Raw genomic sequence first — 13545 nt, 5'->3', positions numbered from 1 at the left:
TGGGAGAGGGTTTTCCCAAACAGTGCGCAGGGGTTCCTGTGATGATATTTAACCAACTGGGCAGGATGGTTCAATATGCGGGAGTAGCAATGTAATGCTTCTTGGGCTCAGCAGAGCTGAGAGCACTCCACCCATGCCTGGTGGTCCTGGAGCTACAGGGAGTGGGGGGGGGGAGGGGGAGAGGGGAGGGGTTGTATGTAGTGCCAGGGATCAAACTTGAGTCCTTGAGCATACGAGGCATATGCCCTGACCCCTGAGACTTCTGACCTTTATGAACCATTTAAAATTGCAAAATCAACTACAGAGAGGACAAAAGCATCAAGAATATGGCATTTGATGGATGGCAAAAGGATGTTCCCTGACCACCTGAGCTGAAACAGGAGGATAGGGGGGTATGCCAATGCTCCACCCTCAGCCGGGACCCTGTGTGTGAGGAGGTGGTTTTTCAGCCCACAGTGCATGTCCAGGAAAGTGCCAGGAGTATGAGTTTAGAATGAGAAAATGATTTTGCTCTGGAGACGGATGTGCAGCGGTGACTGTGACTGTGGGGCCTGGCTGGGCGGGTCTCTGAGCGGGCTTGCTATCTGGTACTGGGAATACTGGTGAGCAAGGTTGCTGTGGGCTGGTCTGGGTTGGGGGCCACACACTGTGTGGGGCTCAGTGACTTGGGGCACAACCTCTCAGATCCTGACTTATGCTTTCATTGGATACATCCCCTTTTGCCTGACCCGTCTGCAGCTTGGAAATCAGGATGGCTGGTGATTGGGAAGTACGTGCATGTCCTTTAGAGTGGGTCGTCTCAAACTTTCCCCATTCCAGGCACTTTTTTTTTTTTTTTTTTTTTGCTTTTTGGGTCACACCTGGCGGTGCACAGGGATTACTCCTGGCTCTGCATTCAGGAATTATCCCTGGCGGTGCTCAGGGGACCATATGGGATGCTGGGAATCAAACCCAGGTCGGCCGCATGCAAGGCAAGTACCCTACCCGCTGTGCTATCGCTCCAGCCCCTCCAGGCACTTTTATACTGAAGAAATACAACCCAGGCAAGCTGTGCCTGGAACACTTCTGATTCACAGCGGGGTGGGTTTTGAGTTTGTTTTTGGTTATTCCACCTCCAGAAACATTTTACTGTTGCCACAGTTTTTTATTCTTTTTCTTTTTGGGTCACACTCCTGGCTCTGCACTCAACAACCACCCCTGGCGATGCTTGTCAGACCATATGGGGTGCCGGGGATTGAACACATGCAAGGCAAACACCCTCCCCACTGTACTATTGCTCCGGCACCATGATGGCACAGTCTTTATGACTTCCCCTTTCAGTGATGTGGCCTCCATCTTCAAGACCCACAGGATGAGAAGCTAGTGCTTTGCAACCTCAGGAACTGAGAACCCCAGATAGAGCCCACAAACAGCCACTCATTTTGATAACTGTTGGTGAGAAAGAGTACAGAGACAAGGAACACAGAGCAGAGTGAGCTGCCTGGTATTGAGGACACAGGCGTTTTGAAGCTGAGGCAGCACCGGGAAGAACCCCGTCGTCTCAATCCAGTTAACCCTCTCCTCTCCCTATTTGGGGTGCATTTCTTTACCAGTTTTGCTGGATGCTGTGGCATCAGTAGAATACTCATTGCAAAGAACAATTTCGTGTGTATGTGTGTGTGTGGGGGGGTGTCTGGTGGTGGGACCACCCAAAATAGTTTTAAAGAATAACCTATTCTTTTAAAATGAAATTTACCCATATGTTTGCAGATAATTATTTTATTCTGTTTTTAATAATTTCTGTTTAATAATATATTTTCAAATAATCAAAGCAACATATTTTCTTTGCATGTGGACAATGTCTTTCATCATTAATTTAATTAAAATAGTTTTATTCATAAATAATATGTACTCAAAGTAGCCCATGTTCTCTCTTATTGGTTCCAGTCATACAATACAAATTTATTTACATATGTATTTATGTGTATATTTGAACACATGACCATATAATATAACTTTTGATATCTTTAATCCTTATATTGCTTAACAAAAATAGGGAATTTTTATATACTAGCTAATCAAGTATTTATTCTTATGGGTAACTAATACAAAACATCCTTAATTATGAAAGAAAATTTAAAAATCATTCTTGCATAAATAAATTCTAATATTAAGTAAACTTTAAGTGACTTTAGAATGATAATTCCTGAGACCCTCCCTCTTTTTTCCCCTCTACCTCTTTTTTTTTTAACATTAGATGCATATTTTGGACAGTATAAACTTGGTATTCTGAAGTAAAAGGCAACTCCTTTTTTTTTTTTTTTGTTTTGTGTTTGGGTCACACCCAGCAATCCCCAGGAGTTGCTCCTGGCTCTACACTCAGGGCCCATTTCTGGCAGGCTTGGCAGACCATATGGGATGCCGGGAGTCGAATCTGGGCTGGCCATGTGCAAGTCAAGCTTACTACCTGCTGTACTATCTCTCCAGCCCAAAAGGCATCTTCTTAATGAAATTTGACTCCTATGTGAGTTGTGATTATGGCATCTAATTGAAAGGAGTCAAAGTATAGAAAGAAAAAGATTAGTCAAATAATAGTTACACGAAACAGTGTTTCCACGGTACTAGAAACAGATACATGTTACCTACATAATGAGTCTTGGGTCATATCTCTTGGTTCAATCTGCTGGAACTATTGCCAAGCTAATATTCTGTGAACTATTTACTTTATTATTTTTCAGTTTTCCTTCTGCCAGTGACCCCAGGCCACAGAACAGTTAAGAACACCTTGGGACCTTTATAGTTTGTGAGGGTTTGGGGGCTGGTGGTGGAGGGAGTTCCTAAGAGCTGGGCAGTCAGGATGGCCCCAGCTGGCAGCACTAGGTTTGACCTCATGACTAGGCAAGCACTTTAAGGAGAGGGTCTTTTGGGATATCTGGGTAAACCTTGTTTGATTGTTACAGTGATGGATTTTAGTGGTGAGGAGACCAATAACTATTCCAAGTTCCATGTATCATCTCACTAAACACGTGTGTAGGGAAAAGCATATTTTTATTACTATCAAACGTGACCCCAATTAAACTTCATTCCATGTGAATATATTAATTTTTGCTGTTTTAAATGTTTCAGACTTCATAGGAATGCAGCTATTGCCAAAATATAAGGTTGTTCATTATATTCTTTAGATTGTTCCCAAATTCTCTTCATATTTTAGAACATTCTGTTGCTAAAACACTGTGTGAGTTGAGCTGAGTCCTGAGGATGGCAGCTGACTGATTTCATCATGGTTTCTTTTTTTTTTTTGGCTTTTTTGGGTCACACCCAGCAATGCACAGGAGTTACTCCTGGTTCATACACTCAGGAATCACTCCTGGTGGTGCTCGGGGGACCATATGGGATACTGGGAATCGAACCTGGGTTGACCGTGTGCAAGGCAAATGTCCTACCCGCTGTGCTATTCCTCCACCCCTCATCATGGTTTCTATGAGAAGCATTTGCATATTACACTGGGGGGGAGTTGAACCACACCTGAAAATACTCAGGACTTATTTTCCCGGCTCTGTGCTCAGGGGCACCCTATGTGGTGCCAGGGATTTAGCTGGGGTTGGCTGTGTGCCAGGAAAGCACCTTAGCTCCCATACTATCTCTCTGGCCCATACTTAATTATGCTTAACTTGGAATTGATGCATTTATGAGTAATTATCCTTTTACTTATTTTGCATTTGATAGGAGAGATATATTTAAGTAATATATAGAGGTAGGTAAAATGCATCAATTTTATTTCAGGGCAGTGAGAGGGATTATGAAATATTCGTTATGATTTGAGCACGTGCCGAAGTACAAGAGTTAATGCTTTAGGTATCTATTGATGCTTAACAAATCGGCCCAGTGCTAGTAGCCCAGGTCAGTGATCATCATCAATTTCCCCATCAACTTGGGGAGGGCTCAGTGGAGCCATCCTCACTCTGCTGTCACCTGTCAGCCTGCTTCACTCTCTGGAGCCATCCACTTCCTGGCTGGCTTCCTCACAGTGGCCGGGACTGCGGTTCCTGCTGGAGTCTCCTCATGGCCTGGCACCTGCTTTCCCCTGGGTCAACAGACCCAGGCATCAGCTGCAAGGCCATTCTTGTTCTAGCCCCTGACACAGCACAGCGCTGCCTCCACTGGCCACTCCTGGTGGTCCAAGGACAGCCCAGGCTCACAGGGAAGGGACATGCTTAATGCAAATGTGTTTATATAGCACTGTGAGAGGAACATGTGAGCTCTTTGCTGCTACAGTCGTTCTGTGAGTGTGGTCTGCCACAGCTGAGAACCTTGAAGGAATACAGAGAAGCTCTCCCTGCTCTCCTGTCCTTCCCCTCCCCGCCGCCTGCCCCTCCCCCCGCCACACACACACACACACACACACACACACACACACACACACACTCATCTACCAGGAGCTCTTGGCTCTGTTCTAGTCAGTGCTCAGCAGAGGGTCAGTAATTGTTGCTCACACTACCGGGTAGGTTTAATTTAATAGGACTGCTCCAGGACAAGCTCTTTTCTATTTTCTAACTATTTTATAAATAGCTCATTTGATATTAATAACTGTCCAATGGAGGTGCTGCTATGCTGTCTACAGCAATGAGAAACTGAGGCTTATGGAGGGGTAGCCTCTGCATGATGGAGCTTGGAATCCTGGTGACCCTCTGGGAGGCCCAAATCCAGAAGACCCAGACTCCCAGGGACAAGATAGGCTTGGGCCTTGGATTGTGGGCCTCAGAGCAGTGGCTGTGTTGGGTCAAACGTGAAGAACCTGGTCAAAATATTTGACTTTTTAAAGTCTCTAGGCCCTTCACACAACCTTCTGGGTAAGGGGGTGGCAGATTGGATTTCCCCAAGGTGTTTGCAATGGAATATCCTCTTCTGTATACTCTCTTTTTTGTTTGTTTGATTTTGTTTTGGGGGCCACACCTAGCTCTACACTCAGGGATCACTCCTAATGGAGCTTGGGGGACCATATGGGATGCCAGGAATTGAACCTGAGTCAACTTTGTGTAAGGCAAGCGTCCTCCCTGTTGTGCCATGGTGCCAATCCTCCTGTCTACTCTTGTTGCTACTGGATTTTAATACTTGTCCAAGAGGAAGTGAGTTCCATTTTCCCTTTCCCTGCAGAGGGGTACTTATTGCTCACAGACAGTGATGATTTGTGACTTTCAGGCTAGATCATAAAAAAAATCCATATAGCTTCTGCCTCGTTCTGTTGAATTGCTTTGTGTAAATAATTGGAAAAATTGTGGCAACTCTTTTTAAAAAACAAGCCAAAAAAACCCCCAAACAAAAGTATCTAGCTGCCAGGGTATGGAAAAAAAATCAAATATCCCATGGAGATATCCACATGGAGAAGAACCAAAGTCCTTGATCCCCAGCCCGCTCTCAGCAGACAGCCAGCACCAGATGCGGCATCTGGGAGCCAGCCACCTGGCGGTGAGGGCCCCACTGCCCCAGCGACACCCAGGGAAGCAGAGACAAGCTGTCCCCACGGGACCCAGCCCAAATGGCAACTGCGACGTAACTCACCACCCCAATTCTTGGTGCCTCAAGGAAAAAGGCATCATTCTTTTGCTGAGGAGATTGCCAGAAAAGACTGGGTGGGAATTTTCTGACAAGGCCAGTGGGGACAGGACTCCACATTAGATTGGATTTAAGTTTCACTAAAGGTGAAATATCCTTTCATCCAGATTCAGAAGGTTAATTCTTTTTTTTTTTTTCATTTCCTTTTTTGGAGCTATAGCACGTTTGCCTTGCATGTAGGTGACCTGGGATCGATTCCTTTGTTCCTCTCAGAGAGCCTGGCAAGCTACCAAGAGTGTCCTGCCCACACAGCAGAGCCTGGCAAGCTCCCCGTGGTATATTCGATATGCCAAAAACAGTAACAACAAGTCTCACAATGGAGATGTTACTGGTGCCCGCTGGAGCAAATTGATGAACAACTGGAGGACAGTGCTGCAGGGCTACAGTGCTTCCTTTTCTGTGAACTTTCGCTTCTACAACTTCAACATTGGCTGAGGGGCCCAAGGCTCTATTCCCCTGTAATCTGGACAAGCCTTAGAAACAATCTTATAATCTTTTTCTTTACTTTGTACATGGGGCTGGAGCAATAGCACAGTGGGTAGGGTGTTTGCCTTGCACGCAGCCAACATGGTCGACCCAAGTTCGATTCCTCCGCCCCTCTCAGAAGCCTGGCAAGCTACGGAGAGTATCTGGCCTGCACGGTAAAGCCTGGCAAGCTACCATGACGTATTCGATATGCCAAGCACAGTAACAACAAAATCTCACAATGGAGGCGTTACTGAGCCCACTCGAGCAAATCGATGAACAACGGGAGGACAGTGCTACGGTGCTATTTTGTACGTACACTGTGGTTTGCAAATTTGTTCAGAATACAGTTGTTAAGGGCATTCAATGTTCCAGCATCTATCCCACCACTGGAGTGATTTTCCCTCCACCGTAGTCTACGTTTCCCCAACTACCCTCTAGACTCTCCCCTTAATAGGCAAAAATATTCTTTTTCTTTTTGTGCCACAAAAAAAAAAAATAAAGAGCTACAAGGAATTCTGCCAGCAGAATGCCTAAGGACTTGAACCATGACTCTTGCCTGAGTTTCCAGCTTTGCCCAATTCCCTGCAGATTTTGGACTTGCCAAGCATTCATAGTTACATGAGCCAATTCCACGCTCTCTCTACTTTCTGAATATAAATTCTTTTTTTTTTTTTTTGCTTTTTGGGTCACACCGGGCGATGCACAAGGGTTACTCCTGGCTCTGCACTCAGGAATTACTCCTGGCGGTGCTCAGGGGACCATATGGGATGCTGGGAATCGAACCCGGGTCGGCCACATGCAAGGCAAAAGACCTACCTGCTGTGCTATCTTTCCAGCCCCTGAATATACATTCTTACCAGCTAAACTTTCCACATGAATTTTGGGTGTCTGAGTTAATCTTTAGAATTCTTTATTTTTTTTGGGGGGGTCACACCCGGTGATGCACAGGGGTCACTCCTGGCTCTGCTCTCAGGAATCACTCCTGGCGGTGCTCAGGGGACCACATGGGATGCTGGGAATCAAACCCAGGTTGGCCGCGTGCAAGGCAAACGCCCTGCCCACTGTGCTATCGCTCTAGCCCCTAGAATTCTTCTTCAATAATAACATTCAGCTTTTCTTTCAATATGCAAACCCTAAGCTAGACCCGGGGAAAGACTGAGCAGGTGAGATGAAAGCCATTTGCCCCAATCCTGATAAGAATAAGATGAATCACTAACACACATAATATTTCCTTTGTGCTTTATGTAGACCATCTCACTGTGAGCAGCAATTTCGTGAGATAATTGTCAGTCCACATTTGACAGGTGAAGAAACAAGCCGCAGAGCGTATAAATAATCTAAGTTCACGCAGGCAGTCAGGACAGCACCAGGAATCTGTGCTTTTATTTTTTCCTTCCTGAAAAAATCAAAGGATGAAGCTAGGAATAGTCAGATCTTGATGGGTCAGCATGGAAGGGAGAAAGCACAGAATGGGGAGTCAGGCAAAGCTGAACTTTGACCTAGATATTTCTATTCTATATATTTCTTTAAAAAAAGCAATTTTTTTTTTTAGTATGTGTACTGAGATTTTTCTTCTTTTATGTTTTTCTTTTTTTTCCCTTTGTTCTTGTTTTGTACTGAGATTTAAAATTTTTTAATGTGTTTAATTAAACTGAATAATGGGCTACAGTGATAGTACAGCGGGTAGAGCATTTGCCTTGCAAGCAGTCAACCTGGGTTCGATTCCTCCGCCCCTCTTGGAGAGCCAGGCAAGATACTGAGAGTATCTCGCCCACACAGCAAAGCCTGGCAAGCTACTCTGATGTATTCGATATACCAAAAACAGTAACAATGGGGCTGGAGCAATAGCATAGCGGGTAGGGCGTTTGCCTTGCACGCGGCCGACCCGGGTTCGATTCCCAGCATTCCATATGGTCCCCTAAGCACTGCCAGGGGTAATTCCTGAGCGCAGAACCAGGAGTAACCCCTGTGCATTTCCGGGTGTGACCCAAAAAGCAAAAAAACAAAAACAAAAACAAAAACAGTAACAAGTCTCACAATTTGTTGTGAGATATTACTGGTGCCCACTCCATGAACAACAGGAGGACAGTGCTAACAGTGCTAAATTGAGTAACAGTGAGATACACAGTTACAAGGTTGTTAATGATTGGGTTTCAGTCATATAATGCTGCAACACTCATCCCTTCACCAGTGTGCATTTTCTACCACCAATGTCCTCAGTTTCCCTCCCCCCTCACCTACCCCCAGCCCTCTGCTTCTGTGGCAGGAACTTCTCTCTCTCTCTCTCTCTCTCTCTCTCTCTTTCTCTCTCTCTTTCTCTCTCTCTTTCTCTCTCTCTCTCTCTCTCTCTCTCTCTCTCTCTCTTCCCCCCTCCCTTTTGGGCATTATGGTTTGCAATACAGGTACTGAAAGGTTACCTACTTTCAACACTCAGTTTTTGTGCAGTGATCACTCCTGACAAGAACTGGATATTTCTTCAAAGATATTTTTTACTGAGATAAACACTTTTTTTTTTAGGGGTGGGGGAGGAAAGCAGGGCCAGGCATTGAACCCAGGGTGTCACACATCAAAAGATGTGTTGAGTTATGTCCTAATCCAAGAAATGAACATTTAAATCAGGGGACTTTATAGTACTTTTAAGTCATGTAGTTTCATCTCTTTGATTTTTAATCTCTCAGTTCGATGGAATAAAAGTTTAAAGAGAGGAATTCCTAATAAAATTATCCAAGACTTACAAGAAATAAGTAAGACAGTGGACTGCAAATCACTGTCACTGTCTTCCTGTTGTTCATTGATTTGCTCAAGTGGGCCCAGTAACATTGTGAGACTTGTTACTGTGTTTGGCATATTGAATACGTCACGGATAGCTTGCCAGGCTTTGTTGTACTGGTGACTCTCGGTAGCTTGCCGGGCTCTCCGTGAGATTAGAAAAATACATTTGCAAAGAGAGTAAATAAAGCATTTTATTCTCCACACTGTGGGGTAGGCTTCATCCAATTTTTGAAGGCCTTAATAGGATCAAAACTGCCCTCCTCTGAGCTACAAGGAATTCTGCCAGCAGAATGATTGAGAACTCTTAGTCCGAGTCTCCAGTCTGCCCCCTTGCCTGCAGACTCTGGACTTGCCAAACATCCGTAGTTACATGAGTTAATTCCAATCTCTCTCCCTTTTTCTATATACAAAGCATGTGCATATACTTTATATAGTATATTATATTACATAGCATATATAATATTTATAATAAGCAATGTATATACATACACATATACTTTATAGATGTGTAAGGTGCACACATCCTGTTGGTTCTGCTTCTCTAGAGAACCTTAACTTATACACAAAGTGGGCATGAAGTCTGTGCTTCAGAGATGCTTTAGATGCTAGATGGATTCCATCCTACTTGCTCTCTTCTGTGATGGACCCCGCCCCCCCCCCCCTTCTTTAAGGGACAGAACCTGTGTACTGTCTCCTTACTCTGGGCTGGATAGCTCACACACTATCTAGAAAAAGTCTATAAAGACTATGTGCTTTTTGTGGCCAGCATATAAACAGAAAATAGCTTGTGCTTTCTGTTTAATGGTTATTGTTCTTGTTTTGGGGTCATACCTGGTGGTGCTCAGGACTCACTTCTGGCTCTGTGTTCAGGGGGATCACTTCTGGCAGTGATCAGGGGACCATATGGGTTTTGAGGATGGAACTTGGGTCAGTACAGTGCAAGGCAAGTGTTAGACACACTGTTCTCTCCACCCTGCCAGGACAAGAACTTTTGGAGCCCCGAGCTCCTGGCTGATAAAGCACGGCCTTGTGGACAGCATTCATGCTGGAGAGATCTTGAGGAAAGAGCAAGAAGAGATGGTTCAGGAGCTGAGCTCCAACTGTGTGGGGTGCAGTCCAGAGAAAATCAAGAGTAGGAGTTGCCTGGCTGAGGCAAGTCCAACTGGATAGTGAGTGAAAATAATAATAAATATTATTGTTTGAAGTTAGTGTCTCAGTTTTTAAATAGCAAAAGAGAGGTAGAATTTCTTGTACATTAATAGGCAGAAAAGAAAAGTTAGGGGCCAGAGCTAAAGTACAGTGGGGAGGGCATTTGCCTTGTATGCAGCCAACCTGGGTTCAATTCCAGCATCTCAAATATGGTCTTTCTAGCACCACCAAGGGTAATTTCTGACTGCAGAGCCAGGAATAACCCCTAAGCATCACCAGATATGACCCAAAAAATCCAAGAGAAAAAAAGAAAGAGAAAATTAACTTAGAACAGATTATGTTTAGCAGCAAAACTTCCTCAAATGCAGGCAACTCTGGGTGACTGATACTCATTCTCTGAGGAAAGGAATGTCAAGTCCTCTGTGTTCTGGAAAAGGCAGCTTCTCAAAGTCCCATGTGGCATATAAAAAGGAGGAAGAGATGGGTCAGGGGAAGGAGAACGAGGCTACTAAACTCTTGCCTTTTGAGGTTCAATATTATTAAGAGTTTTTTTCATGTTGCTTTCTTCTCTCTCACTGTTTGCGTATAGGAAAGCCATGGACTTTTGGGTATTGATTTTATAACCTGCAACTTTACTATACGAGTCTATTGTTTCTAAGAGTTTTTTGGTGGAAGTTATTGGGTTCTCTAAGTAGAGTATCATATCATCTGCGAATAGTGAGAGCTTGATTTCTTCCTTTCCTACCTGAATGCCCTTAATATCTTTTTCCTGCCTAATCGCTATTGCAAGTACTTCCAGTACTATATTGAACAGCAGTGGAGAGAGTGGGCATCCCTGTCTCGTCCCTGATCTTAGAGGGAAGGCTCTCAGTTTTTCCCCATTGAGGATGATGCTTGCTGTAGGCTTGTGGTAGATGGCTTTAATTATGTTGAGGAAGGTCCCCTCTATACCCATTTTGGCTAGGGTTTTCATCATAAAGGGGTGCTGGATCTTATCAAATGCTTTCTCTGCATCTATTGATATGATCATATGCTTTTTATCTTTTCTTTTGTTGATATGGTGGATTATGTTGATTGATTTCCGAATGTTGAACCATCCTTGCATCCCTGGGATGAAAAAAACAATCCCATTCACAATTGTGCCCCAGAAAATCAAGTACCTAGGAATCAGCTTAACTAAGGAAGTAAAGGACCTGTACAAAGAAAACTACAAAACGCTACTTCAGGAAATAAAAGAGGACATGAGGAAATGGAAAGATATCCCCTGCTCATGGGTCGGGAGACTTAACATTGTCAAAATGGCAATACTACCGAAAGCATTGTATAAATTCAATGCAATCCCTATAAGGATACCCATGACATTCTTCAAAGAAATGGAGCAAACACTCCTGAAATTTATATGGAACAATAAGCCCCCACGAATAGCTAAAGCAATTCTTGGGAAAAAGAAAATGGGAGGAATCAACCTCCCGAACTTCAAACTCTACTACAAAGCAGTAATAATTAAAACAGCATGGTACTGGAACAAAGGCAGAACTGCAGACCAATGGAACAGGGTTGAATACACTGACATCTCTCCTCAATCATATGCTCATCTAATCTTTGATAAAGGTGCAAGTAATGTGAAGTGGAGTAAGGAAAGCCTCTTTAATAAATTGTGTTGGCATCACTGGACGGCTACATGCAAAAAAATAGGCTCAGAACTCTGCCTAACACCATGTACAAAAGTAAGATCAAAATGGATTAAAGACCTCAACATCAGACCAGAAACCATAAGGTACATTGAAGATAAAGTTGGCAAAACCCTCCATGACATTGAAGCTAATGGTATCTTCAAAGATGCCACGCCACTGGCCGAGCAAGTGAAAACAGAGATAGATAAATGGGACTATCTTAAACTAAGAAGCTTCTGCACCTCCAAAGAAACAGTGACCAAAATACAAAGACAGTCTACAGAATGGGAAAGGATATTCACCGAATACACATCTGACAAGGGGTTGATATCCAGGATATACAAAATACTGGTTAAACTCCACAAGAAGAAAACATCCAACCCCATCCAAAAATGGGGCAATGAAATGAACAGAAACTTTCTCAAAGAAGAAATCCGAATGGCAAAAAAGCACATGAGAAAATGCTCTACATCATTAATCATCAGGGAGATGCAGATCAAAACCACAATGAGATACCATCTCACACCTCAGAGACTGGCCCAAATTCAAAAGAACAAAAGCAACCGATGCTGGCGTGGATGTGGCGAGAAAGGGACACTCCTTCACTGTTGGTGGGAATGTCCACTGGTTCAGCCCTTCTGGAAAACAGTATGGACGATTCTCAAAAAATTAGAAATTGAGCTCCCATTTGACCCAGCAATACCACTCTTGGGAATATATCCCAGAGAGGCAAAAATGTATAGTCGAAGTGACATCTGCACTTGTTTGTTCATTGCAGCCCTCTTTACAATAGCCAGAAACTGGAAGAAACCTGAATGCCCAAGAACAGATGACTGGTTAAAGAAACTTTGGTACATCTACACAATGGAGTACTATGTAGCTCTTAGAAAAGATGAAGTCATGAAATTTACATACAAGTGGTACAATATGGAAAGTATCATGCTAAGCGAAATGAGTCAGAAAGAGAGGGATAGACATAGAAAGATTGCATTCATCTGGGGGATATAAAGTAACAAAGTATGAGATTAATACCCAAGAATAGCTGAGATCAGCACCAGGAGGATTACTCCATAACTTAGAGGCCAGCCGGGTATCCTAGAGGAAAGGGCTATTTAGATAGAGAAGGGAGCACCAAATAAAGGATGTTTGGAGGATCCTCCCAGGAGGGGAGATGCATGTCGAAAGTAGACTATGGACTGAACATGTTTGCCACTCAATGCCTCTTTTGCAGACCACAACACCCAAAAGGAGAGAGAGAACACAGGGGATTGCCCTGCCACAGAGACGGGGGGATGGGGGGATGGGGGTGGGAGGGATATTATCCATGGTGGTGGAAAATGGGCACTGGTGGAGGGATGGGTATCTGATCATTGTATAATTGAAACCAAAGCACAAAAAATTGTAAATCTACAACTTAAAAAAAAATAAAATAAAATAAAGGGGAAAAAAATAAAAAAAAAATATTATTAAGAGTTTTGGGTAGGTTCTGATGGAAACTCGCTGCTATTCCATCTACTGCTCTACTCTGAATTCTCTTTGGAAATCCCAACAATGTATTCATGTCCACTTGAGATTTCTGGGCTCAGAGCAGAATTCTTGATTTCTCTCCCACCTCATGCCAAATCCTGGTTCCCCTCATCTTAGTAGATGATGTCTTCTTTATGCTGATGCTCTGGCCCAAATCCAGGCCTCTTTGATTTCCCTTTGCTCTCATATCCATCACCAAGTCGAAATGCACCACCTGTGAAACTTGCCCCAACCTACCAAATCTTCATCTTTGCTGCTATCTTGGACCAACTTATCACATCTCTCTTGATAGGTCCAAAAACAGCAACAATGTTTTGAACCCATTTCCACTTGTGAGATGCTGGTTTTTATTGCCAGGCTTCAG

This window comes from Sorex fumeus, unplaced genomic scaffold (genome assembly GCF_029834395.1).
Source record: "Sorex fumeus unplaced genomic scaffold, SorFum_2.1 ptg000044l, whole genome shotgun sequence".
Classification (NCBI taxonomy): domain Eukaryota; kingdom Metazoa; phylum Chordata; class Mammalia; order Eulipotyphla; family Soricidae; genus Sorex; species Sorex fumeus.
The sequence above is the reverse complement of the archived record's forward strand: the minus strand, read 5'-3'. Positions refer to the sequence as shown.